The 24,745-nt window shown below is 40.7% G+C and overlaps 1 long non-coding RNA gene across 1 annotated transcript; it reads left to right on the forward strand.

The window, feature by feature from the left end:
- The first annotated feature begins 4,120 nt into the window (after positions 1-4,120).
- Positions 4,121-8,152, forward strand: LOC139044756 (uncharacterized). The gene is made up of 3 exons (XR_011501842.1): positions 4,121-4,276; positions 4,602-4,766; positions 7,667-8,152. It is a non-coding gene; the product is annotated as an uncharacterized lncRNA (long non-coding RNA).
- The last annotated feature ends 16,593 nt before the right edge of the window (positions 8,153-24,745 follow it).

A 24,745-nucleotide genomic window follows, 5' to 3' on the forward strand; every position in this document is an offset into this window, starting at 1 on the left:
AACATTCATGACAAAAGATAATGAACACTTACTTCCATCCCCCCCAGAAAATCAGTTCTAATACTTTGACTATTTGGACAATACTGATTTTCTATGATTTTAGGAAGCTCCTTTAAGTAGGTTTAGCTCAGTTTTTACCTTACAGGAATTGATTTTAGTATTTGCAATACCTAGATTCCTGGTGTTGCTGCTGTTTCTCTCACCACCCTATTACCCGCCTTGTTTGTGAGCCATGTCACTACTTACTGAGATCCTTCTATGAAGAGGTAGGGAAAACTGGGTGGTAGGACTGAAATCAGTTCTTTTTTGAAACCTGTGAGCATTTCACGTTGTTGCAAAAAGGATGGTCCACATAATTTCCCAAGCTGAAGTTTGGGGGGTTATAAATATTTCAAAATTTACTTTATAGCCAAGTAGTTGTGACTGTTCTTACCGACAAAGTCCTCCAGACATTGGATCCAATAAGAAGGATGTTGAAGATATTATGTTGTTTTATGGCCTTTGTATGAGGACATACGAGGTAAATATCTTATAGAATTTTATACAAGGAAAATGTTCTTTCCTCCCAAGGAACTTATATTATTTCTGTAAAGATTTACTTATGTATTTATTTAATGCTTTTTCTGTATCAGGAAATGAATCATTTGTGAGGCATCTTCTCTGTTTGCCTTTGCTGCTAGTTTCATATGTAATGCTCAACAGAATTGTTTAGCAATAGCTTATATATTTACTACTCTAATTTATCTTCTATACCACACAATGCCTTTTTGTATCATGTATGATTCTTATTGTAAACTCCTCAACATAGTTTTTGGAAGTAGATCAGATACAAGCAAAATAAGTAAATACACACATAGTGTTCAGGTCCCTATCCTCTACAGAGAATTCCTACCAGATTTGCATTTGCTTCTAATATATTTCATTTCATTGATTATGTTTGCTTTCTCTGAGTTCTCTTATTTGTAGCGCGATTCCTTCTTAGTGGTGGGAGAAACATTTGTGACCATATTTCCAAGCAGATTGTTTGATACAGGCATCAGTCATAAGGATTTAAAAAATGCCCTCATTCCTTTTGATTTAGTATTGTAAATTATAGCAAAGATTATGAAGGATGTTTCAGTGTGCCTGCCAGGTGTCAGGCGAGGTTTTGCCATGTTGAATCAAGCAGTTGGGCCATAGTAAAGCTTACTTTTCTTGACAGTCATGTAAATAACACCTGGGTTAAACCATGCAATACCTTTCTATTATAAATGACATAAAGAGTCACTTTTCTGTACATTGATTTTTTTTAAATGGAGATGTCTTGTAGTATCAGAGAGTTAATATAGTTCTGACTGCTCAAGTGTTCAATGAGTCAAGTAGAAACCTCTCTCTATCAAATTACAGGAAGTGAGTTAAGAATGGAGCTGAATGCACGCTGGCAGCTGCCTAACTCACTGATGACTCATTGGCTAAATTTTGATTTTGTAATTTTGATGTTGATAATTGGTAAGATAAGCCTACAGCTCGTGACAACCCAAGCAGTGGTTGTTCAGCAGCCTCAAGGGTTGAGGTGAGCAAAGCAGAGAATTGCACATCTTCCTGGCTGGAGGTTAAGTTATGGGTCTTTATGCTCCCTCTCTTTGGGTTTGTGCACTTCACTCCTGCACACCAAAAGCACCTGTCCTTGACATGCTGTCACCCAGGGCTGCTTTGGGTTTCAGTTTCTCTCTCTCTCTCCGTGTACATGTATGTGTGTATATGTGTGTGCATGTCGAGGTTTATAATTATATCTTCCCTTCAAGCTTCCTTTCCCGTGTCTTCTCCACACCTTCCTGTCTCCTTTAGGGACTTTCTGGATCTTTCTTTCTATCTCTTTATCTCTTTTCGTATATAAAGCAACTTCTCCCTGGGCTTCTCTAAAATCTATGCCTATGTGTGCTCAGTGAAAAAAAGAGTCCTCAGCAATAGCCACCTCCTTCAGAAGCTGAGGGGGGATGAATGCAAATAACTAGCAATTTAATTTAATTCTTTCTTCTGAATATTCTTCCTTTTTTTTTAAAGATTCTGAAAGATCTTTAGCTTCCCACGCTATCTGTAAGATAAATCTTTTAAAACCATCTTTCTTTACTCAACAGGAGTTATTTGTTATTCACAAAAGCCCAGAGAAAAATGTAAAACCATGCACTCATTCTTTTCCTCGCTCTCTCTGTCCCCACCCCACTTCCTCCCCCACTCCCTGTTGTCAGTATGTGTGTCTGTTTCTCACACTCTCTTCCCCTCCCCCTCCTTCACTACTTCTGACTCTATTTAGTCTTTCTCTCTTTTTAAATAGTGGAAATTGCAAGCTTTCCTTCTTGACAGTTATGATTAAAGGACTGTGCACCTGCTCAGGTAGAATAAATGGGGAAAATGCTGAAGCAAGTAGTTATGTTAACTAATATAGTCTCCTTTCTGGCCTTCAAAAACAAGCCTGCAACTCAGAAAAGCTGCCCCTCGAATAAGCACACTGAAACCTTTTACATTCAAGTTCTCTCTGATATCAAAAGAGGGCCTTGAGTCTCAGCTCCCTGAGGTTCCTTGGGGCACAGGTGCCGTTTCCTCGGAGATGAATGGAAAAGGGAGAAACTGTCTCTTTTCTGTAAGAAGGTAATAAGAAGGAAAGCAGAGGAGAGGGCAAAGACAAGAAGGTTTTAATAATAAATGGCTTAAAAACCTCTCCTTTCCCCCAAGATCGTATACACTCCAGGGTTTCTAGGTTGGATTTAAATACTCTTTAAAAATAGAGTACCAGATGCTCTTTAAGTTTGCATTCTCATTTTCAAAGCCCCTCTCCAACTCTACTTGGGCTTCTCATCTATTTTTTTCACCCTCTCTGATGGGAAGAAGCAGGTCTGCTACCATAACTAGCCAATTAGTAGGTAAATCTCATTGAATAAACATAGTCTTTTCCTTAAAGAACAAGTTACGTGAAAATAGGACGAAGATCTCCCCTCGCTCTGTTCTCCGCCCCTTGCCTTTCCTTCTCACTCCCTCTCCCTCAACCTCGCAGATGATCCAAAAAGAGTTCATCACTGCGGCTGGTTAACATGTCTCTTAAGTCTGTTGATTCTCCTCTCTATTTCCCTTTTCTTTCTTTCTTGTGATTAATTTTCTTTTTGTAAGAGAAATTGGCTGGTTTGTCCTGTAGAGTTCTCACAGTTTGAAGTTTGCTGATTGCCTGCTATGAGTGGGGTTTAATATGTTCCTTCTTCCTTACATTTCCTATTAACTGGTACATCTAGAGGCTTGATCAGAGTCAGCACTGAATTTTGGGGGACAAGACTATGTCACAAGTGGAGTGTGTGCTTCCAACAGGAGGTATATCAGATTCCCAGTTGTCTCTCTGTGTTGAGGTTAGAAGTGATTGATGATCATTGCCTAGATTCAATAATTCTTTAGTAGTTGCAAATGATGATATTTAATTCAATCCTTTCTTCTTCATTTATTAGCTGGAGGACTTCCGTAAAAAGACTTCTCATCAAATATTTGTAAAAAGACTTCTTATCAAATATTTGTTAATTTTATCCTATATAGGATAGGCAGGATAAATGCTTGTTTCTTTCTCCTTGTTTTCAAGTTTTTAAAGTAATGAATGGGTTTCCTAGAAGCTCTGAAGGTGACTGCCTTAGGTAGGTTTCTGGAAAAACCAGACCCAGAGAGAGGGATTTGAAGGTGCAGGAAATGTCATCAAGGGGAATGGAGAAGGAAGACTGAGAAGGGAAGGCAGCCCAAACAGATTGCTTTGTTTAGTCAGTCAGCACAGTGGGTGACTGGTGTTAAACCAGCCTGTGAAACGGTGGGGACAGGAGTAGAATGCTTCCATGTCATCCCTCTTGAAGGAGCTAGGTGGATGGATATGTTACACCCTGGTTCTTCTGTCCTGATATGGGCTCTGGAAGCCAAACAAAGCTCTCAGGTAAAGAAATGCACGTGCTGGCAGTTGGAGGTTGAGCTACTAAGCCCTGACGTAATGAGGGTGAGGGGAGGTGGATGAGGTGCTGACAGAAACTGTTGTAGTCCACCCCGCTCCCCTCTCAGTGCCCCACACTAAATTTACTCTGTCCTATCACTGATTCTTCAAGGCGGTAGTTAGCGACAACTGAAAAAAACCAAAATACGAGTAGACACTCTACAATCCTGTCACTGTAGGAAGAAACTGACGCTGTTGGTGGTGGAGTAGAAAAACAAAAAGAATTGAGGTCCTTGATGGCACTGCCAACCAACCCTGAAGTCTGTCTAACCTCTGAACTACCAGGTATGTGAGACAATAAATTAGTTTATCGTTTAGCCATTTTTGAGTTGAGCTTTCTGTAAATTGCAGTCAAAACCATGCTATATATTATAGTATTATTATTAAGTCCATTTAACAGATGAGAAAACTGAGTCACAGGGATGTTAAAGAATTTGCCAAAGGTTGACACGGACAGTCAGTGACTAGGCTGGCGCTTGAGCCTGAGTATGTCTAATCTGGAAACCTAATTATGTAATCACTGTATTGTTTATAGCAAGATGTGTTTCTCTAAGAGAAAGATAAGGCCTCCCAAAGGAGTTTCTTCAATTTTCCGTCTAATTTATACAAGGGCTTCAAGGACCTGGGCACATGAACAAAACCATTGGAGGATGGAGCCTGCCTACTCAGCCAAGTTCTAGCCTTGTGAAGGCAGCCATGAGTCACCAGCTAAGAATCCTCAAATCACCTGTACTGATGGGCCAGGAATGTGCACAGTACCCCCCAGGGCTCCTGGGTAAGACTTGCATGGAGAATGCAGCTTGGATCCAAGGCCAGCTGTGGCTCCCGACTCTTATCTCCCCAGAAGTCTGGACTGAGGGACTGCCGGAGGGGAGAGCTGACTTGCTAGAGTAGACCCATGTCTAGCACATGGTCTCATAAATCCACCCACAAGGCATAGCAGTGACCAAGACAGTGGGAGGGAGAGAGCTGACCTCTCCTTTTGAGGCAAAGTAATGCCAGTTCTCATGACGTAGGATGGGCCAAGCTATGGTGCTTCGCACCAATCATTAGCCATTCATTTCTCAGGAGAAGGAGCGGGAGAGAAGTTGATGGTCTTTACTCAACGCTTCTCAAAGAGAAGGGCAGTGTTGGTGGGCTGAGTGCAAATGTGGAGAGAAGGAAATTGTTTTCTCTCAGGCCAGCAAATTTTTTCTGTAGGGGACTAAATAGTAATATTTTAGGCTTTGGGAGTCACACATGGTCTATGTTGCATATTCTTCTTTGTTTGTTTCCCAATCCTTTGAAAATGTAAAACTATTCTTAGTTGGTGGCCAGTCCAGAAATAGGATACAGGCTAAATTTGGCTGGAGGTGAAGAGAGTCTGATCCCTTAATCCACTAAGAGCCAAACGTGGGGCCGACACTCAATGCCCTCTGACACAGGTTAGGACAGGACTTTACTTAAAACAGCTTGAAGGTCGTGCTGTACCCTAGGCCAAAAACTCATTCCATTTTCTATATCCTGAATCCACTTATGTCCAGCCACGCAGTTCAACACAACTTGCCAGAGATGATTAAATGAACTGAAGCCTCAGCCTGCCTGAGCTTAGCTGAAATAACACAGTGCCAGCGGTATGCCAGCGTCTCAAATTTGAATATGCCTTCTCTCTCATTCTTAAAGTCCCAAAAGACTCAAAACTGAAACTTTTGGCTTGTTGATTGAAGTTCAAAGATTAATGCCCTAATTCTTGCTTTTCTGTTTTGCTCTCTTTATAGTAAAAGGGGCCTCCTCCTGCAAAGCCTGGCTTTCCTCTGCAGCCCTGACACCCTGGGCATGCACCAGAATAGTCCATCCTCTTCAAAGGTGACTTAATCCTGTGCAGTCAGTAGGACTCACAAGATTCTCATGGCACCAGCCCTGAGCTCATTACATTGAGGAAACACACACCCACGCACACGAGTGTGCGCATAAGCTGAAACTTTTCCTTCTGCCAATAAGGACTTCTCTCCTTTCAAGCCTGCTCAGTTTCTGCCTCATAGGGGCCCCAGGGGGTTCTTTATTATTTAAACAAATCCTGCCACCTTACCTCCCCAAGTCAGGTCATTCCAGCAGGAGGCATCCTCTGACAGGCCTGGCCTCTAAGCCAGGCCAGGACTCCATTTGTCATTGTCCTGCCAGGCTGCACCTCATCCTATCATCTTTCCTTCCCTACACCTAGTCCCCTGCATAGCTCAGGCACGTTTCCTCACTGTGCAGGCTGTGTCTGCCTCCAGATCTGGACGTTCACTTACCAGTTCCTGAAGTGTTTCATACTGCCTTTCCTGCTCTTCCCCTCTCACATTAGTGTAAAGGTTCTGTACATCTCCCGTGAGTGTTGCAGTCATCCAAGGGCCGTTTCCCCATTGTTCTTATTAATTTGCCACCTGATGCGTGCAGAGGGTGGCCTTGGAGCGTTTCCTGAGCCTTGGTTTCCCCAGACCGTCGTTCCCTCGCTCTCCGCGGTTCCCCGTCCTCCTCTGTTGGATCGCCTTGGCCCCCCGGGCCCCCAGATCTGGTTAGAACAAAATTGTGCCACTCATCTGATTGCAGCTTTTTGAGTAGTTAAGTCCAAGTATGGCTTTTATTCTTTGCAAATCTGCTTTGAGATCTCTGGCCTTTGTGGTCTCTAACTTCTCTCCTAAGGCAAGGCTTTCCTCCCTACATTTTAATCAGTGTGTCTTTTTATTTGTTTCTTTTTTCTTTTTCCTTTTCCTTTCCCACAGCCGGTGCTTTGAAGGAAAGACTAAAACTTGTGTCTTCAGCTGATCTGATTCTCCCTTGAGTCACCAAGTAAACCTAATTTGTAGAGACAGCATGTGCCTGCTAAAGTCTTTTTAATTCCCTTCTAAGTCTCTGGGTTTGCAATAAATTCCATGGACTTTTTTTCTGATTTTCATTCTAAGAAGATGACTTATTTCCTCTGTGATAAGCTACTCTGCCTCTCTCGTGCTAGCCACCCCGTTCCTCTGTGTTTGCTCATTGGTAAAATCTGCCACTTCTCGTAGACCTTTTAGAGTAGAACTTCAGGACCTAAAGGAGAGGAACACAATTTGGGGCAGCTGGCCGAGTGCCTTCTGTGGTGCCCAGCACGAAGGGGTTAAAGATCAGGTTCACTTGTTAATGTTCTGTGGCTCATGGGGAACTTAGGCGCCCTTTGCAGTTTACAGTAGTTCTGGCTAAGACACGTTTAAAGGAAAGGAAACGTACCCTAGTTGCAAGAATCATTCCATACACCTACAGCCAAAAAGCCTGTGTATTAAAGCTTCGCCTCTTTGGAGGTGAGAACTCCCTGGGATGAAAAGACTCCCTCCCAGGGAAAAACCTGCTCGACTGAGCCTACAGTGCCCAGAGCCAGGTCCTGCTGCCGTCCTGACAGGGACCAAAGGTCCATGTGCACTTCAGCCAGTTTCTGTGGCCCCAGCATGGCACTTGGTACCTTAGATGCATGCCCTTGTATTTGCTGACAAGTTTTCCTACATACATTGGGTGCTAGGGCTGCCAATCACAGGCTTCTTCCTCTCACAGTTTTGACCAATTGAGACCAGACACATGGGACCATATTAGGGACAAAATGCAGCATCAGCTTTAGCCCTAATGTGGCAGGCCCCTTCAAGATCGTAACTGATGTGCCATTTCCCGCTTGACATGGTACAGGTGCAAACCTTTGCAGCTAGCCAGTGAGAAAGAGAAAAGCAGCCTCTGGCATCTGGCAGTCAGCCTGGTGCTACCATCAGGCCTTGGTGTTCTCCTGCTGAACGTGAACAGTCACAGAACATCAACATCAAGCAAAGCCACTCTGCGGTCGTGATGGATGAAGACAAAAACTAAACCACTCTACATCCATGTCTGACTCCCAGCAGAACACGAATATTGTCCAAACCACAAAATATCGACCATCCCCTCTTCTGGCTAATGTGAGTGACACCTGTTCTTTAGCAAGTACGGCTTTAGCCTTGGTCCAGGGGAGATTTATTGAGATACCCAAAGATAGAATTACCTCACCCTTGCTTCCCGCAGCAGCTGGTTCAGAGCAAAACTCTGCTTCCTTAAACTTTCCCCCAAATCACCAAAGCACAAGCCCAAATCCTATAAGTTCTTTCTAGCTCCCTCTTACTGAGCTGCACCACAGTTCCCCATGGTGTGCAGTTTTTTTTTTTTTTTTTAAACCTCATTGCAACAAGCAATAAACTCAACTTGTTCAGCTGTAAGTGTGTTCCTAGTGGTCTTTGGATGGAGGACATTGACACCAGAAACGGTTTACAGTAGGGGCAAAGACACTTTATTCTTTAGCTTTTAAGTTAAAAAACAAAAGCCCCTTCCTCTGAAGTGGGGCAACATGGAGTTCTCAGCAGCGTGGACAGCAGAGCAGGAGACTGGTGGTAGATGTGCTCTGGCGGCTAGAGGGAAAGGGCTGGAGACTGGGGAGAGGAAGGAAAAATTTGGACGGAAGAAATGAGTTAGGTGCTGTGCTCCAACCCTTCTCCCTCAACCCACCAAGAGTTGGGAGGGGAGCAAGGGCCTGGGCTTAAGGCAAACCCAGCTAGGCATTTGGGGGATCTGAGAGTGAATGACCACTGGTACCCTGCTTCCCACAGGGCCCTTTAAGACCGGCAGCTCCAGCTGTGCCATCGCACATGGGTGACAGCACAGAGTAGTAGAGACATAGTGCTGGAGACATGTGAAGGGCCCCAGGCCTCACCACATTATAAAGGCAGATCCAGTAATTTCCTGTCTCCTAGAGGGCGTGGAGGTTAGCCAACGGAGAGAACCAGCAAGTTTGCTCTGGGGGAACCCAGTCAGGAATGGGACAGGACTCTGGTACAGCCAAGGGCGACCTGGCGACCACAACAGGTCAGTGAGGTGAAAGCAGAATCTCATCAATGATGCCATGAACAGCCCAGCAGCTAAGGCCGTCTCCATGGTACCGACCAAGACTGAGAGGGTGGACACACCTGGTTTCCCTGGCAGACATTTGGTTGTGGCTGCAGAAGTCCCCCAGGGCATTTGAGTCCCAGGAGGTGGGGGACGGGAGTGGGAGAGAAGGACTTGACTGTTACAGAAGCATGGGCATGAATTGACTCCAAAGCTCACTGCTACTACAGAAGGAGAGAAAACAGAATGGACAGACACAGCCTGAACTATGCTATTGGGTGCTCAGAATTTAAATTCATTTCTAGATATTTAACACCCAAACACTCCCGGGCATTTGCCTCTTCCAGTGAGAACTCACGCCGTCACACTGGTACCACTGCAGCGGAGGGATGGCAGAAGCTCCTGCCTCCCACCTGGTTGGAAGGGACAAGCCTGATGCTAGAGAAAAAAAGCTGGAGCGGGGCTGGTTCTGGTGGACGAACCCACAGGTAGTGGGATGTGGAGGAGGAGAGAGAGCTCTACTGAGGGCTTGCATTTCTGAGAGAGAGAGGGTGGCTGAAGTAGAACATGGCGGGAAATAGGAGAATAGCTCCTCCTTTAAATGTTAGAACTGGTCCCCTGTCACACAGCTTTGGAGACAGGACAGAGGCTGAGTTAAAGGAAGGAGGAAGATCACTTGGGTGCCACCCAGGTTCGAGAAGTTCATAGAATCATGGAGAAGGCATGGATCCGAGAGGACGACTTAGGCATTTCCCCCTACTTTTTTTTTTTTCAAGTCTGTCACTTTAAAATACATACATACATCCTTCTCATGAAAATTCAAGCACCATTGAAAATTTTAAGTTCCTGTTACCATCAGGTGCAGGCTAGTCCCTGACCCAGTGGGAAACTCTATTGCCCATTTGGGGTGTGTCTTTTTAGACTTTATTCTATACGTTTATATTCCTATATGTTAACAAATCGCATGTGCTTTCTGTGTCATGCTGTTATTCTCTGCACATATACTTTCCCCACTCAAATTTCCCCAAATGGGATTTTACTATGCATATTGTTTGTAACCTCATTTTTCCCTGAACAATAGATTGTGAAAATTTCCTCTAGTCATTAAATTTTTAAAAATTTTAAATTTTTATCTAAGTAATACATATACACTGTTTAAAATTTAAAATAGTAATTTAAGGCTGATCATGAAGAACATTGTCCTTGCTGTGTGTCCCCTTCTGCAAACGTGTAGCTGTTGCTTTTGGTAATTACCTTTAAGATAGTACACTCACGTTATTTCTTAATTTATCACTTTTAGAGCTATCTAATGAATTCCTATTATAAAAGAACAGCTAGATTTCTTCTTTAAGCTACACTTCTACTGTCCCTCTTTCCATTCTACAAATATAATCATAATTTTTGATTAAATGAATTGAATGTTCTTATTATGAAAATGTATTGCCCGCTGATGAACCAAAGTTTATGCTATGATTACATTTCCTTCCCTGTGCAATTATTTTTTCCCTTTTGCGTAGTTTCCTGTCACATCCAATAGAATTCTAAAACCTTCACAGCTTCTTTTTATTTATTTTAAAGATTGGCACCTGAGCTAACATCTGTTGCCAATCTTGTTTTTTTTCCTTCTTCCTCTTCTCCCCACAGCTTCCAAGTACATAGTTGTATATTCTAGTTGTAGGTCCTTCTGGTTGTGCTATGTGGGATGCCGCCTCAGCATGGCCTGATGAGCAGTGCCATGTCCGTGCCCAGGATCCAAACCAGTGAAACCCTGGGCTGCCTAAGTGGAGCGTGTGAACTTAACAACTCGGCACGGGGCTGGCCCACCTTTGTAACTTCTTATACCCAGTTAAACACATTGGACATTCCAGTAACTTGTAGACACATCTCTATGGGAGGCCTCCATCTAAACCAGTTGTTCTCTGAGCCTGCTGTACAGCTAGCAAACCAGGGCTTCCCTTTGGCCCCCCAACGTTAGCTCATCTGTGTCTCAAATATCATGTCTCCTTTCTTGGTTTGCCTGCTAATTTTGTGGAATATACCTTTTATTACACTGTTAATTGCCTAACCAATATCCATTACCCTCTTCTTACCATCTAACGGAATCCTTTCATTGTTGGGTTCAGCACATAACAAAGCTATGTTTCCTAGGCTCTCTTATGGATCGATATGGTCAATGCTATAAAGTGTGTGGGACTTCTGAGATAATTCTTTTGCCCTTTGTGCTTTCTTCTTTCTTCCTCTTTCTTCTGCCGGGAATGTGGATGTGGTGGCTGGGGCTCTGAGAGCTATATAGTGAACATAAGAATGAATGTACTAATAACAGCAATCAGAAAGCAGAATGAACTATGTCCCTGGTGATTTCTTGGATTCACCTACAGGCTGCACTCCCTAGCTCTAGACTTTTTTTTAATTTTACTAGAGAAGCAAAGAAACAAACCTTTGTATGTTTAAGCTGACTGCAATTGGCTCTGTAATTATACAATCCTAACTGACAAAATTGCTTCCTGTGAAAGGGTACATTGAGATAAATTTTAAAGACACTGTATGTCTGAAAAGTTTTTATTTCCCCATAAAAATTGACTAATAGTTTGACTAGGTATAGAATTGTAGAAATCACTATCTGTAAGACTTTTGAAGATGTTGCTTCATTGTCTCCAAACATTTCCTGATTCTGTTGGGAGGTCCAATGCCATTCTGATTCTTGGTTCTTCTTAGAGGATCTTTCTTTTATAACTGGTGTTCTGAAATTTCAATAGTATGTATCAGAGGGGCTTGCTTTCCTTCAATGTGCTGGGCACTCGATGGGCCCTTTTTACACTGGAAATTTGTGTCCTTTAGTTCTTTTCTTATATTATTTATTTAATAATAATTTTGTTGTTTTCTCTTTCTGAAACTATTATCAGACTTGGTCATGGAATAGTTCTCTAATTTCTAATCTTTTCTTTCTGATTTTCCTTTTCTTTGTCTTTTGATTCTACTTCATGAGAAATTCTCTCAATTTCATCTTCTAAATCTTCTTTTGAATTTTTAAAATTTTAGGGCATTTTGTTTTGGTTTTTTTTTTGGTCAGAGCTCTTTCTTATTCTTGGATTTTCTTCTCTCCTCTCTTTCCTCTCCCATCTTCTCTTCCTTTCCCCACTGCTTTCTCTCCCTCCTTCCTTTCCTTCCATATACGTATCTCATTTTGGGGATACAATATCTTCTCTTACTTCTGAGGATATTAGTTATAGTTTATGATGGTTTGTTATTTATTTTTAGTTTTCTGCTAGTGCCTACACTATGTTTCCTTTGAGTTTCTTTCTTCTCTTTGTGTGTTTGATTCTTGGTCTTTCATGTTAGGCTCTTCTCAAATATCTGAGGATGTTTTTGATGTTTTCATATTTAGGAACAAGGTGCTAAAAAGTTGACTGAAAGCTATGTGTATGTGTACATGTCGTTTGATAGAGTTCATGGAGAATGATTGGCTGTCTCTTCAGGAAACCCAAATACTCAGTACTTACAGATCACTTTTATGAGTCATATAGGATATCAGAATAGGCCACCCCCAAATATGCCACTTTGGCATAAGGATTATTTTGAGCTGAAGGCCAACTGGGGAGAAGCAGATACAAGAAAAGCTCTCTGCCCTCCTCCCATTTGTCTAAGAGCAGGACGTACATTTGTAAAGGTGTCTCCTGAAAGGAAACCATCCCAGGAAGGGCAGAACTCTTATCACCAGGAGGGAACTTTAGACTTTTAACAGGCCAGACACAGGCACCAAGAGGAATCTATGTAACAAATTACAGTCATGCATTGCTTAGTGACAGGGATATGTTCTGAGAAATGTGTGTTAAGGTGACTTTGTCACTGTATGAACATCACAGAGTGTACTGAAGGGGAACAAAATTTGCTACCCCAAATTGTGTCTCTTTAACATGAGGATTATTTTAGGCTGATTTTTTTACGAAACAAAAGATTCAGAAAGTTTTTCTTGTTACCACCCTCTTAACTGCCCAAGAGAATTCATATTAAAAATCTGAAAAAAATCACCTTAGCATAACGTGAACTAGGTGGTAGACAGGGAGGAACCTAGAAAAGCCTATTTGTTGGGCTTCCCTCTGTGTTCTACTGTTTCCACGTGGCCAAACACCTGTTTTCCAAATGTCTGCTCCTCTTCACCTACCTGTGAATTACCTTCCTTCCCTTTTAAGTCCCTGAATCTGCCCACCCCCAACATCTTCTTTTGTCTTTAGCTGAGGATGGTATTTAAGGTGAGGGCTTCAGCCATTTTGGCAATTTACTCGGTTTTCCTGGGTTTCTCCCATATATATGTGTCATTAAACATTTGTTTGTTTTTCTCCTGTTAATCTGTCTCATGTCAATTTAATTCTTAGACTAGCCAGAAGAACCTAGAAGGGTGCTAGGTACTTACACAAGCCTGGATGGTATAGCCTGCTACACACCTAGGCTATATGGTAGTAATCTTCTGGGACCACCATTGGATATATGATCCGTCACTGATGGAAACATCATTATGTGGTGGATGACTGTACTAAGTAACTCTTATCTTCCATTAGTTTCCCCCACATATTTACCTTCCCACATTTGCCATCCCTAAAAGCCCAAACCCCTTTTCCTTTGTCTTGTCACTTCTCCACAAATCTATTATTCTTTGTTAAGATACTATATAAACCTCAAGTTCTGACCACCCCTGTGAGTTATTCACCACTGACTTCTCCCACATGTATGCACAATGGACATGTTAGTAAACTGTATTTTTCTCTTGTTAATATGTCTTTTTGGCAGTTTATTTCACAGGCCCAGTCATTGAACCTAAGAGGCTGTAGGGGAATTTTTTTCCTCCCTTATATTCATTTTTCTGGGACCATTTGATTTCTCCAGAGAAGAATCTGTCAATATCCTCATGCCTGGCTGCCTTCTGATTAGTTGAGCATTTCTGAACTTGAGCAGGGGGCTGGTGGTCTTCTGGTTTGTAGGTAGACTTCCGTTTATCCACTTCACCTCAATTTTCAGCAGATGTCTCTGCCCTGCCTGGTGCATTGGGAGACACTCTGGTTCAGTTTTTTTCCCCCCCAGAATAAAGCTCCACTGTCTTGTAATGGAAGGAGGAAGGTAAGTAATCTGGCTGGTGGGCTGGGGGAAGGAGCTGGGGTTTACCTTTGCTGATGATTTTCAATGCTTCTCTCCTCTCCCTCTGTCTTTTTCAGCCTCTTGCCTGTCCTTACCGTCTCTGGCTCCTAGTGTCTCCAGTTTGTGAGTCTTTCTGAAGGTCTGTAGTATGAAATGGCTTCATTCTTACTTTCATCCCTCTCCAATGGCACTTGGTATTTACTTTCTTATCTCTTCCAATTCCTCGATCCCTATTCCAGCTTCTCAATTTTATGGACATCTCGTCTGCTTTTCTTCCATTTTCTTTGTCTCTTCTCTCATGTTCTCATTTTACTGTGCTTTCAGAATAGAATATAGAGAATAAATTTGTACTTTTAACTCTAACTGAAACAGAAGACCCTTAATCTTATGAACAAACAAACTGCAGTCAAACTGTGATGTGGCTGTACTCAAGGTCGCTCAGTTACTGGCAGAACTGGAATAGAACTCTAAACGTTTTGAACTAACTTCTAAGGTGACATTTACTGATAAGGAGATTCAACCAAGCGTCTTTCATTATTGACAGTGAGAGACCGAATCTTCTTTCTTTTTTAAATTTTATTTTTAAAACTAAAGTCTGCTTTAGGGTTTCCTAGTTGCAGCTAAACTCCTTTGGCCCACAGGTTCACAAGAGGGTCTCACTGGGACAGTTATAGACTTCTGGTAGCACCAGTAGAAAACTCAACTACTAGGATTCCTAACAAGCAAGTGCGTGTGGACCTATTGGAGAAGGCACCCTACCTGCGAGCCCTCCGTCTCCTGCAGGATGACACAGCTTGAGATGCTGTCATGGGCTCCAGTTTTAGCAAAAGTGCTTTGGAGGGAGGGAAGAGGAGAGGAAGGGGGCTGGCATGCTGCAGGAAATTAAAGAATGTCTGAACGGTGAAACGACAAGATGGTAATCACCACCAGCCTGGCTAATTGAGACTTGGCTTACTAGATGACAGCAGAGGAGGAGCAGCAGTCTGGTTTCAGAACCAAGATTAACAGGAGAGGAAAAAAGATCTAATTGGAAGCTGCATTAACTTTTTGAAGAGGCAGATGACGGCTGAGAGGCAGGGCGACTGTTCGTATAGACAGGCTCATAATGGAGAGGAAATAGAAGGTTAATCCACTGTGGCTTCTTTACGCTTGGGCTGATTTAATATCCAAAGCCCTCCTCGGAGCTGCCTTCTCTTTCCTCCCTCTCAGGGTCGTTTCTGAACTGGAAGGGAAGCATTTACGTTGAAAGAAGTTTGTGGGGCTGAAAAGGGATGATAACTCTGGTGGCGCCAGAGAGATGGCTGCCTGTTACCACCAGATGCAAACAGCAGAGGCTCAGAGCTGTTAAAGGCTTTTTAGGACCTTGGGGCAGACATCCCCGTGAGTCGTGAAAGGGCAGCTGCCCGCTAGTTGCAGCTGGGCCACGGTCAGGCTATCTGAATCCGGCTCACAAGGAATTTGTCATAGCTACTTTGAAGGGGCTACATGTGGAAGTGCAGGGGTTTTAAACGTGGAAGGAAGCCACAGAGACAAAAGCATGTGGAACAGAACAGGAGCTCACTTGCAAAGAGATTTGGCAAGGGAGTCCAGGTTTTTAAAGACTGCTCTCTAAATAAAATATATAACAGTTATTTAAATAAAAGAAATAAAACTTACTAAGACTGCTCCAGTATGTCATGGTGGGAAAACAGCAGTTTTCTCACTTTATCATATACTCAAGGGTGATCCCGTATCTGCAGACATCAGGATTTCAGAAGTCAGGAATGAAGTTTTTTGTTTTTGCTATTTTTTAAGGCGTCGTGACCTAATGGCTCAGAGCGAGACAGGGAATCCTGGTTTTGTTTCTTGTTTTGTTGTTGTTGTTCTCAGGTGCAAACTGCTTTATGGCGTCGCGGATGGTTTGCGGCTAGTCATAAAGGGGGTAGAGCAGGTGTCGGTTTTGCTTTCACAGACCCTCCAGCCTTTACTTCTCCCCTAGAGATGACGATTTGATCTCACGCATTTGCTTAGCACTTTTATGATTCACATCATTAGTTCGATATTTTCTTTTATTCGACTGGCTTTACAAACCTAGGTATAACAAGGGTTATTGATTACCGCACAAATACTTACTTAGGATGTGGTTAATAAAACTGGAGCCCAGGATACTAAGGCTCGGGAATTAGATTCTGTCTGGAAGTTTTATAAAGCCTTCAGGGCTGAATTTTTATCCTTTTTTATGTGCTAGAAGTGTTTTTATTGCCCTTATTAGTTTGTCTACCGAGACCAGGAACCAAGAACGGTTCAATTCTCCTCTCCCAGGCTTCACTTGAAGTACCTATAACCGTAGGGGCTTTCTACAGGTTCCGACTGTTCCTGGCCAGTTGGGAGATGATATTTTTTGGCCATCGACAAAGGCGGTATTTCTTAAGCCCTAAAACAGGTGCCAAGCTGATTTTTTTGTAGAAAATTTATAGGCATCATTTTACATATGGTGTATAGTTCCTGCTCCTTAATCATAGGTTTGTCATACCCAATTAAATGAGATTTGTTTTTCCTATGTGACATTTCTAGCGTGGTCAAGGTTATAAATATGATTTTTCCAATTACATTCTGGTATAAAGGTGGGCGTATTCTTACTAATTCTATGTAAATAACATGATCTTGAAAAGTAAAACAATTTAGTAAAGTACTTTGCATAATATTTAATCATGGTTATCCTTGTTTTGAGTTATTTTGTAGAAAAGGCCAATCGATTTATGTCACTTTTTCCAGAGTCATAAATGTTAGATTTTTCTGATTATTTATTAGCTTATAATCTTATTAAGATCGTTCTTATAATTTTTTCTGAATTTTGATAGTTTGGTTGAAACAAGATACCACGTGAAGAGTATTTCATTCTAGTTTAATATATGTACATGTATATACATATGGATATATGTATAGTCTATTAAACTGAGGGTTAGAGACAGATCAAGAAGAAATAAAAATGATTTTCTTGTATCCCCATTGAAAATACATCACTTATCACACCTGAGTCAGTTTCATTTGTTCCTAGGCAATTAATTCTTGTTTTGCTGATCTGAGGTTAATTAGCAGACTGCTTTCATGAATTATCTGCTTCTAGACTAAGCGTCCTGGAATTACTAACTTAGGCCCTTCTTACAGACTTGACAGATGTCTGTGGGGGATGACAGCTTACCCTGGCAAACCCACACCCGTTAGTCTATTACTTTAACATTACCAGTTAAGGGAACATGGGACTTACTGAGGCTCTTTTGATATGTCTTCCAGAAGACTTAAATTTCTGATTTATGGTTAGTGGCAAGCCAGCCCTAGTGATCTAATGGTTAAGGTTCTGAAATCTTCCTACCACGGCCCAGGTTTACTTCCCCAGGTCGGGGAACCACACCACCTGTCTGTTGGTTGTCATATATGGTGGCTGCATGTTGCTGTGATGTTAGAAGCTATGCCACTGGTGTTTCAAATATCAGCAGGGTCACCCATGGTGGACAGGTTTCAGTGGAGCTTCCAGACTAAGACAGACTAGGAAGAAGGACCTGGCCACCCACTTCCAAAAAAATTGGCCACAAAAACCCTGTGAATAGCAGCGGAGCATTGTCTGATACAGTGCCTGAAGATGAGAGGATGGTGTAAACAGACCAGGCAGGGTTCTACTTTGCTGTAAACAGGGTCACTAGGAGTTAGAATCAACTGGATGGCCGTTTGACAACAAAGTTTGTAGCAGGAACTTTCAGGCAACTTTGAGGGAAAAGCAAAATCATCTGTCAGTGATAAGATCAAACGACTCAAGTTAATTTATTACAAGAAATAACAAATGAGAAAGAGAGATGGTGGACTCCTCTCTTCATGTATAATACATTATGGAGTTTAACAAGGAGGTAAGTAATGATTACCTCTAGAGTAAAAATACATTGTGGACAAAGAGGGCATTGACAAATTTTCAGGGCCTTTTAAGGCATACAATAAGGTGAGTGTTATCATTATTCCTAGTTAACAAGACTATTTAGACCTAGAAGCAAAATTTTAATTAAAAAATATAATAATTTGTTAGGTGTTATTGTGCCAAGTTTTGTGCATCACCATCAGTATATTTCTGTGCAGCCTGAAAGATATTCAATTCCAAAACATATTCATATTAATAACATTTTACTTGTATATAATCAATTTGTAGAGGTTGAGTTTTGCTTTTGATATGCTAGCTCCTTCATTATTGTGGGCTTTGATATAGTGTAGAGGTTAGTAAAAATGTGGAGACTTTCCAATGTATTCAGTTATTTCTAGTAATTCTTCTTTTATAAGGAGGAGGAGCAAATCTTTCATGTTATCCAATCTGGAAAATCCAAAAGATTAGTTTAGGTTATAAAGGATGAATTATTTGGAACGTGGGGCCTAAATCCGAAAAGGCGATATCCAAAATATTTTTGAGGGTGTATGTCAATTATACTTCAATAACAAATTAATTAAAAAAGTATTTGTCAGAGGAGATAACGTATGAGCTTAAGGCCTAGGTGCCTAAAGTCAAGAAGTGATTAGTCTCAGACAAGAAAGAGAATAACCACAGCAGCCTGCAACTATAATTATTAGAGATTCCAGCATTTTCAAAAGTGGACTTTTGTTAAAATTGATTTAAGAACAAATAAAGAAAGCACAGAGAGTTAAGAGGCTGTTGAATATAGAGAAGGTATAGAATGATTTTTACTGTTTCTTATTAAGAGCAACTGTTACTCAAAGATCAGTTTGTCATTTTCACGAGATGAAGACTAAATTCTAGTTTTCCTCTTTTTGTATATTACTTGTGTAATGTTTTTCTTTAAAGAATCCATAGGCTTTTATGCATCTCTGGGGTCCACAAGGTAGGGCCCCCAGGGTCAAATCTGGCCACATCAATTTGTTTAATTGTCTGTGGCTGCTTTTGGGTCTACAACAGAGGAGTTGAATAGTTGCAACAGAGACCTGTGGCCCACAAAACTGAAAGTATTTATTATCTGGCCCTTTACAGAAAAAGGTTGCCAATTCCTGAATTCTACCTTATAAATAAACCCATCAAAATTAAGCCAATTTTGTTAAACATTTTAACACTTCTTAGTACTTCTTTCACACTTGTTATTTGCAAATATTATAAACCAAGGAAAATATAATTGATTTCCTGTGTGACCTTCTACAACTCATTGTATACCCTCAAAATTTGTTTTTTACTTTTTTCACATTCTTTCATGATCAAATTTTAGGACAAAATTAATTTCCTTTTTCCTATATAAACCAGCAGGCAAATCACATCCGTTACTTTGTAAATGCATTCCTATTTCTTTGTAATGATTATACCCAGTGTAGTCTCAGTCTCTTATGTTGGTTTCAACCCTTAACTGAGGTAATTGACTTCCTTCCACAGGTGCAGAGGCTTCTGGGAAGCAGGTAGCTGAGAACAGTGCATCAACAGGAGCACCTTGCAGAGCTCCGGTGGGGGCTGCTGTGCCTCACATGCACACACAGAACACACTCGCCCGTGGTCACTTACATCCATTTCATCCTTCTTAAGGGAGGAAAAATAAACGTGTATGCTAATATGCTCCCAAGATATCTGCACAGCCTCGTCCACCTATTAACTGATAACTTCTCTCTAATGTATAAAAAGAGGGATATATGTAAACCATGCTTGGTGTTTTAGTATTCTCTTTATTTGTACGAATTTTAATTTTTAGAGGATTGTCCGAGTAACCCCAAATTTCTCAATATTAGTCAAAGGTCTCAAAGTTAACTAAAGATTTTAGAAATTATGTTTACTTATTTATGCAATGCAAAAAACCCACGATTCCTGCTGATATTATGATTTTACCAGAGAAATATTTCAATTTTTTGCTACCGATTCATAAGAATTAATACTTTTTAATAAAGACATGGCCTATTCTAATCTAATTTGGATGTTATGAATTTTATTTTTAGTAATTCTAAATATTTTGTGGAAATGATGCTTTACTTGGCCCATAAAATTATTTTAGGAATTTAGTTGGCTTAAAACAGGGTTTTCATGGGAAAATAAAACCAAGTTTTGTGTCGGGTATATTACTATGTTAACATTTTTCATGCTGTGATAAAACTGGGAAAAGTTTATTGTGCCAAGTTTTCACCTTGATTAGGAATATTGTCTGAACTTCATTTTATATTTGTATACACATTTAAGAACTCTTTAACTTTTGTTTAAAAGTACTGAAGTTTTCTTAGAATTATTTTCCCCCTACAATTTCAATTCATTGCTTCTTATCTTAGAACTGAGCAACTAAGGGCAATAATTTAATTTAAAGCTAAACTCTTCTGACGCCCCCCACATTTTTTTCTTTTTTCTGAGATCCTGTTTCAGTAGGTGTCTGAAGCTTTCTCAAAGGACTAGCACATTTAAAGCATTAGAAGTTCAAATAATTGTTTATTTTCTGGAAATTCTTGATTCCTTTCATTTTAAATGTACGTATGTGCTTGTTAGTCTTCATAAGCCAATCAAAACAGGAAGGCTGCTAAATTTTAGAGAATTTATAATCTAGTTTATTCATTTCCCTCGGAGTTAGACAAGATATACCAACATGTTCACTCAGAAAATACTTCACGCTCACACAACCGAAGAATCTTATCAACTCCTGGGCAAGCTAGAGCTGATAGCTGGATTTCTCTTTGTGTCATTGTGTGCTGTTTTCTGTGGTGCTTCTTCAGTCAGATCGTGAGTGAAGCTAAGGGTTGAGCTCTAAGGTTTCTTTTTCTTTTGACTTGGCTCATTTGGATCTTTCCATGTTATTATCTATTTTCTTTGGAGTGAGGAGAGAAAAGGTGGTGCATTCAAAATGCTTCTGTTTTCTCTGGAGGTCGTAAAGCACCAGACAAGCCAGCAGTGACGCTGTCCTGCTCGTTCCAACCCGCTTTCTGGCTCATCCACACAGTTGTTGGCAAAGCTGTACAAACCACACAAAGCCCTTTCCGAGGTGAGAGCTCTCTGTTTTCAAAGCCACACAAAGCCGGCTTCCTTACTTTAAGTCTTTGTGTGCATTTTCTTCCCCTTGATGGAAGAGCTGTCTGATTGTATTATCTACCCTATAGTGTATACACAGTACAGATTTTTTTTCCAATTAATTTCCTAAATTTTTTCGAGAGAGAGCAAAAGTGAGCTATTACCAGACACAGATATAGAAAGAGCTACAGTTATTCATAAACCATTTAAAAAGGCTAATTACCCTCCTTTTGTGAAGCAAGGAAAAGACTCTATTCGCTTGCACACACACACACAGAAAACTAGCAGCCTCCATTTCACAACTACAGCATGGGTCAGCAAAACTCACTGGTGGGTTGCAGCCGGGTAACAGGATGACCAGGGATACACAGCCCATCGCAAGGCCACACAAGTTGTCTGTTCCTTGATTCATGGGCTATTCTTCATTCTAGTGGGACCAACAGTTTTTTCTTCTCAAGTGATTTTAACTTATAATGATGCACAAACAAGACAAACCACAAGGAGACAGCCAGAAGATGTCAGAATCGTCAAGACAAAGCGATAAACACAAAGAGACAAGAGTTCATGTCATCTTTCACTGAACAGAGACCAGATTCTATCTCATCAGCCAATCATAAGAGACCAGATTGTTGAACCAGATAATCAAAACCAGGTTTCCAGTGAAAGTCATAAAAAATGGCAGCAATTGCAAACTCACCCAGAAACAAAACATCAAAAAAGAAACAGAAAAACAGAAACAGAGTGAGTGAGACTAAAAGAAGTATTGTGGCATAAGATTCTCCCCAGGAGCTGGAAAAGACTTGCCTTGACATAAGGGTCCCATATGTGGTGCACCTTATCCAGGAAGGCAGTTTATTTGGTGTTCATGAATGACACCCCAGGGCATCGCAGTGAAATCTCCAAATCACTTGTATGTTGTTGTTTTGTTTTTATAATACTTTACGTTTCCTATACACTATCCACGGCCATGCTTTTAAAATCCCAGCCTAACGTGTTCCTGCCATAGGAAAGAGTTCAGCTAACTGCTTCAGGAACATTTCCCAGAACAGAGGTTTCCAACCTGGGAATTGGATGAAGAATTATTGTAAGGGATCCATCAGCACATTCTGCACCACATGTTGGCTGTGAACTAAACAAGTAACAAGACTGACCCATGAATGACTCAATATTTTATGAGTATTTTATGCTGCTGTGGTGAATACAATACAAATTAACTTAGAAACTTCCTGGTCATTATGTATTTTGCCACTCAGTGGATACTAAAACTTGATGTCACTTGGCAGGAGTGAAGGGGGCAAATAGTGCTGTGAATATTTTTTACATGAAGATCTTCATATATGCCTTAAGAGAATTGGGGGGGGGGTCATAAATTAACTGCTATTTCTTTCCTTGTCACAATAAAGATAGGGACAGGGACTCATCTATTGCTTACTGAGGGTGGCTCCACCTGAAAAGTTGGGAGCAGGGGAGGAGCCTTGATTTTCATGTGTGAAATTTATTGTGAAGAGAAGTAGGATCCTGGGGAAGACAGGTGGCCCTTGTTCTTAGTCATCGAAGTTGAAGATGAGGAAGCTAGTTCCCTGTTCCTGTGTGTTCCTGGGGCCTGCTGTGTCTCTGGAACTTTAACCATCCATCAGGGCTCAACTCAGATGGAGTGCAAGGACCCTGTGATTAGGTTGGGGTGGGAGTTGCCTTTCTTTAAGGATCTTCTGCCAAAGGGCTCTCTCTCCACTCAGGGAGCACAATGATAGTGGTTTGAAGCCACTGGTTTAAGGAAGGGGAATGGAAAACAGAGAAGAGTAGGAAAAAACTCATCAGGAAATGACAGCTTGAGAAGATGGAGTGAAATTAATTGTGCTGAATAAATAATGAGAGCACGGACTTCTCACTTATGAAGATTTATGCTAATGTTCATATGAAGGAAATTAAAATACCCAGGGGATATTTGCAAATAGCAACACTTGCAAACAGTCTTGTTTTCATAATTCATTTTCATAGCTCTTTTAGGGAGTTCTGTATGTATGTTGTAATTCACTCTTGAAGGCTAAAAGGTCCTCATTCCTTTTGCATCATCCTAATTGACTTTGCAGCTTGGACTTTTCCTATCCTCACTAGCTCTCTTTTCACAGTCAAATACCCACTCTTGAAGAATTCCCTGTGGTCTCAGCATGTTTTCCTTCTGAGTTTTCTACTAGACTTTATCTATAATGCATTCTGTAGGTCAGCAGTGTTTCCTGAATTATCCGCGTTGGAGTTGAATCCAAGTGGACACTTAACTCCTTTGATCTAAGGGAAGGAGAAAATTTTTCGGAAATCTTAACTATCTCACTGTGTATATCCAGTGGGGGAAAATGGCCTTTACATTTGGGGAGTTTTGAAATTCAGAGAAAGCATATTTGAATTGTGGACAATTGGTTCAAATTAAACTAAGAAATCATATGCAAACATTTAACATATGCAATATTACAGCTAATGAAGCAATTGATTGCCACGTAATGCCTTTTTTAAAAAAAACCATTAGAAACTTTCATTTGTCTAACAGTTTTATGCTTGGCTTTCTTTGAGTATATAAATTATAGACATTTTAATTTGGGCCACATGATTTTATAGATCTAATTTCTTTCCCCTGTTGTCATATTAATAGAGTTTTTTCATTTGATATATAATTTAAACAGAAGTCTATATAAGTAAAGAAAGATAAGCATCTATTGTTTGATATTTAAAATTTAAACTGAAGAAGTTACTTTTCAATTTCTTTTTTGTGAGAGGGAGGGGTGGGGATATAAATAGAGGTTAGAGAAAGGGGTTTGTTTCTTTTTTTAAAAAAACTTTTTATTTTTTTAATAATTATGTATTCACAAGGAGGTACAAAGAAATGTACAGGGAGGCTCTGTGTACCCCTCAACTAGCCTCCCTCAGTGTAAACATTTCGCGTAACTATAGTACAATGTCAATACCAGGAAACTGACATTGGTACAATCTATAGAGCTTATTCTGATTTCACCAATTATGTTAAGTATCATATGTGTGTGCATGCACGTGTGTGGGGTATATATCTGTGCGATTTTTCACGTGTATAGCTCCAGGTAACCACCAGTACAATCAAGATTCCTGACTGTCTCATCACTGTAAGAGCCTCTTGTGATATCCCTTCATAGCTACGCTTGCCTCCTCCCTCCTGAATCCCTAACCCCTGGCAACCCCTCGTCTATTCTCCATTGCTATGATTGTGTTGTTTCATGAATGTTACATAAATGTAATCGTGCAGAATGTATCCTTTTGAGGTTAGCTTTTTCACTCCTAATTTACTTACAACGGAGCGTGTATCAGTAGTTGTTCGTTTTTTATTGCTGAGTAGTATCACATGGTATGTATGAACCACAGTTTACTTAACCGTTCACCCACTGAAGGACATTTGGGTCGTTCGCAGCTTTTGGATATTATGAATAAAGCTGCTAGGAATGTGCATGTAAAAGTTTCTGCATGAAAAATAAGTTTTGATTTTGCTAGGATATATATATGAAGAGTGCAATTTCTGAGTTGTATGGTAAGTCCAGTTGTGGTTTTGAAGGGAAATCGCCAAACTATTTTCCAGAGTGGCTATACCATTTTACATTCCACCAGCAATGGATAAGTAATTCAGTTTGTCCACATCCTTGCCAGCATTTAATGCTATCGCTATCTTTTATTTTAGTCCTTCTGATATATGTGTAGTGATATGTCATTGTGGTTTTAAT

This window comes from Equus asinus, chromosome 1 (assembly GCF_041296235.1).
Source record: "Equus asinus isolate D_3611 breed Donkey chromosome 1, EquAss-T2T_v2, whole genome shotgun sequence".
Taxonomy (NCBI): domain Eukaryota; kingdom Metazoa; phylum Chordata; class Mammalia; order Perissodactyla; family Equidae; genus Equus; species Equus asinus.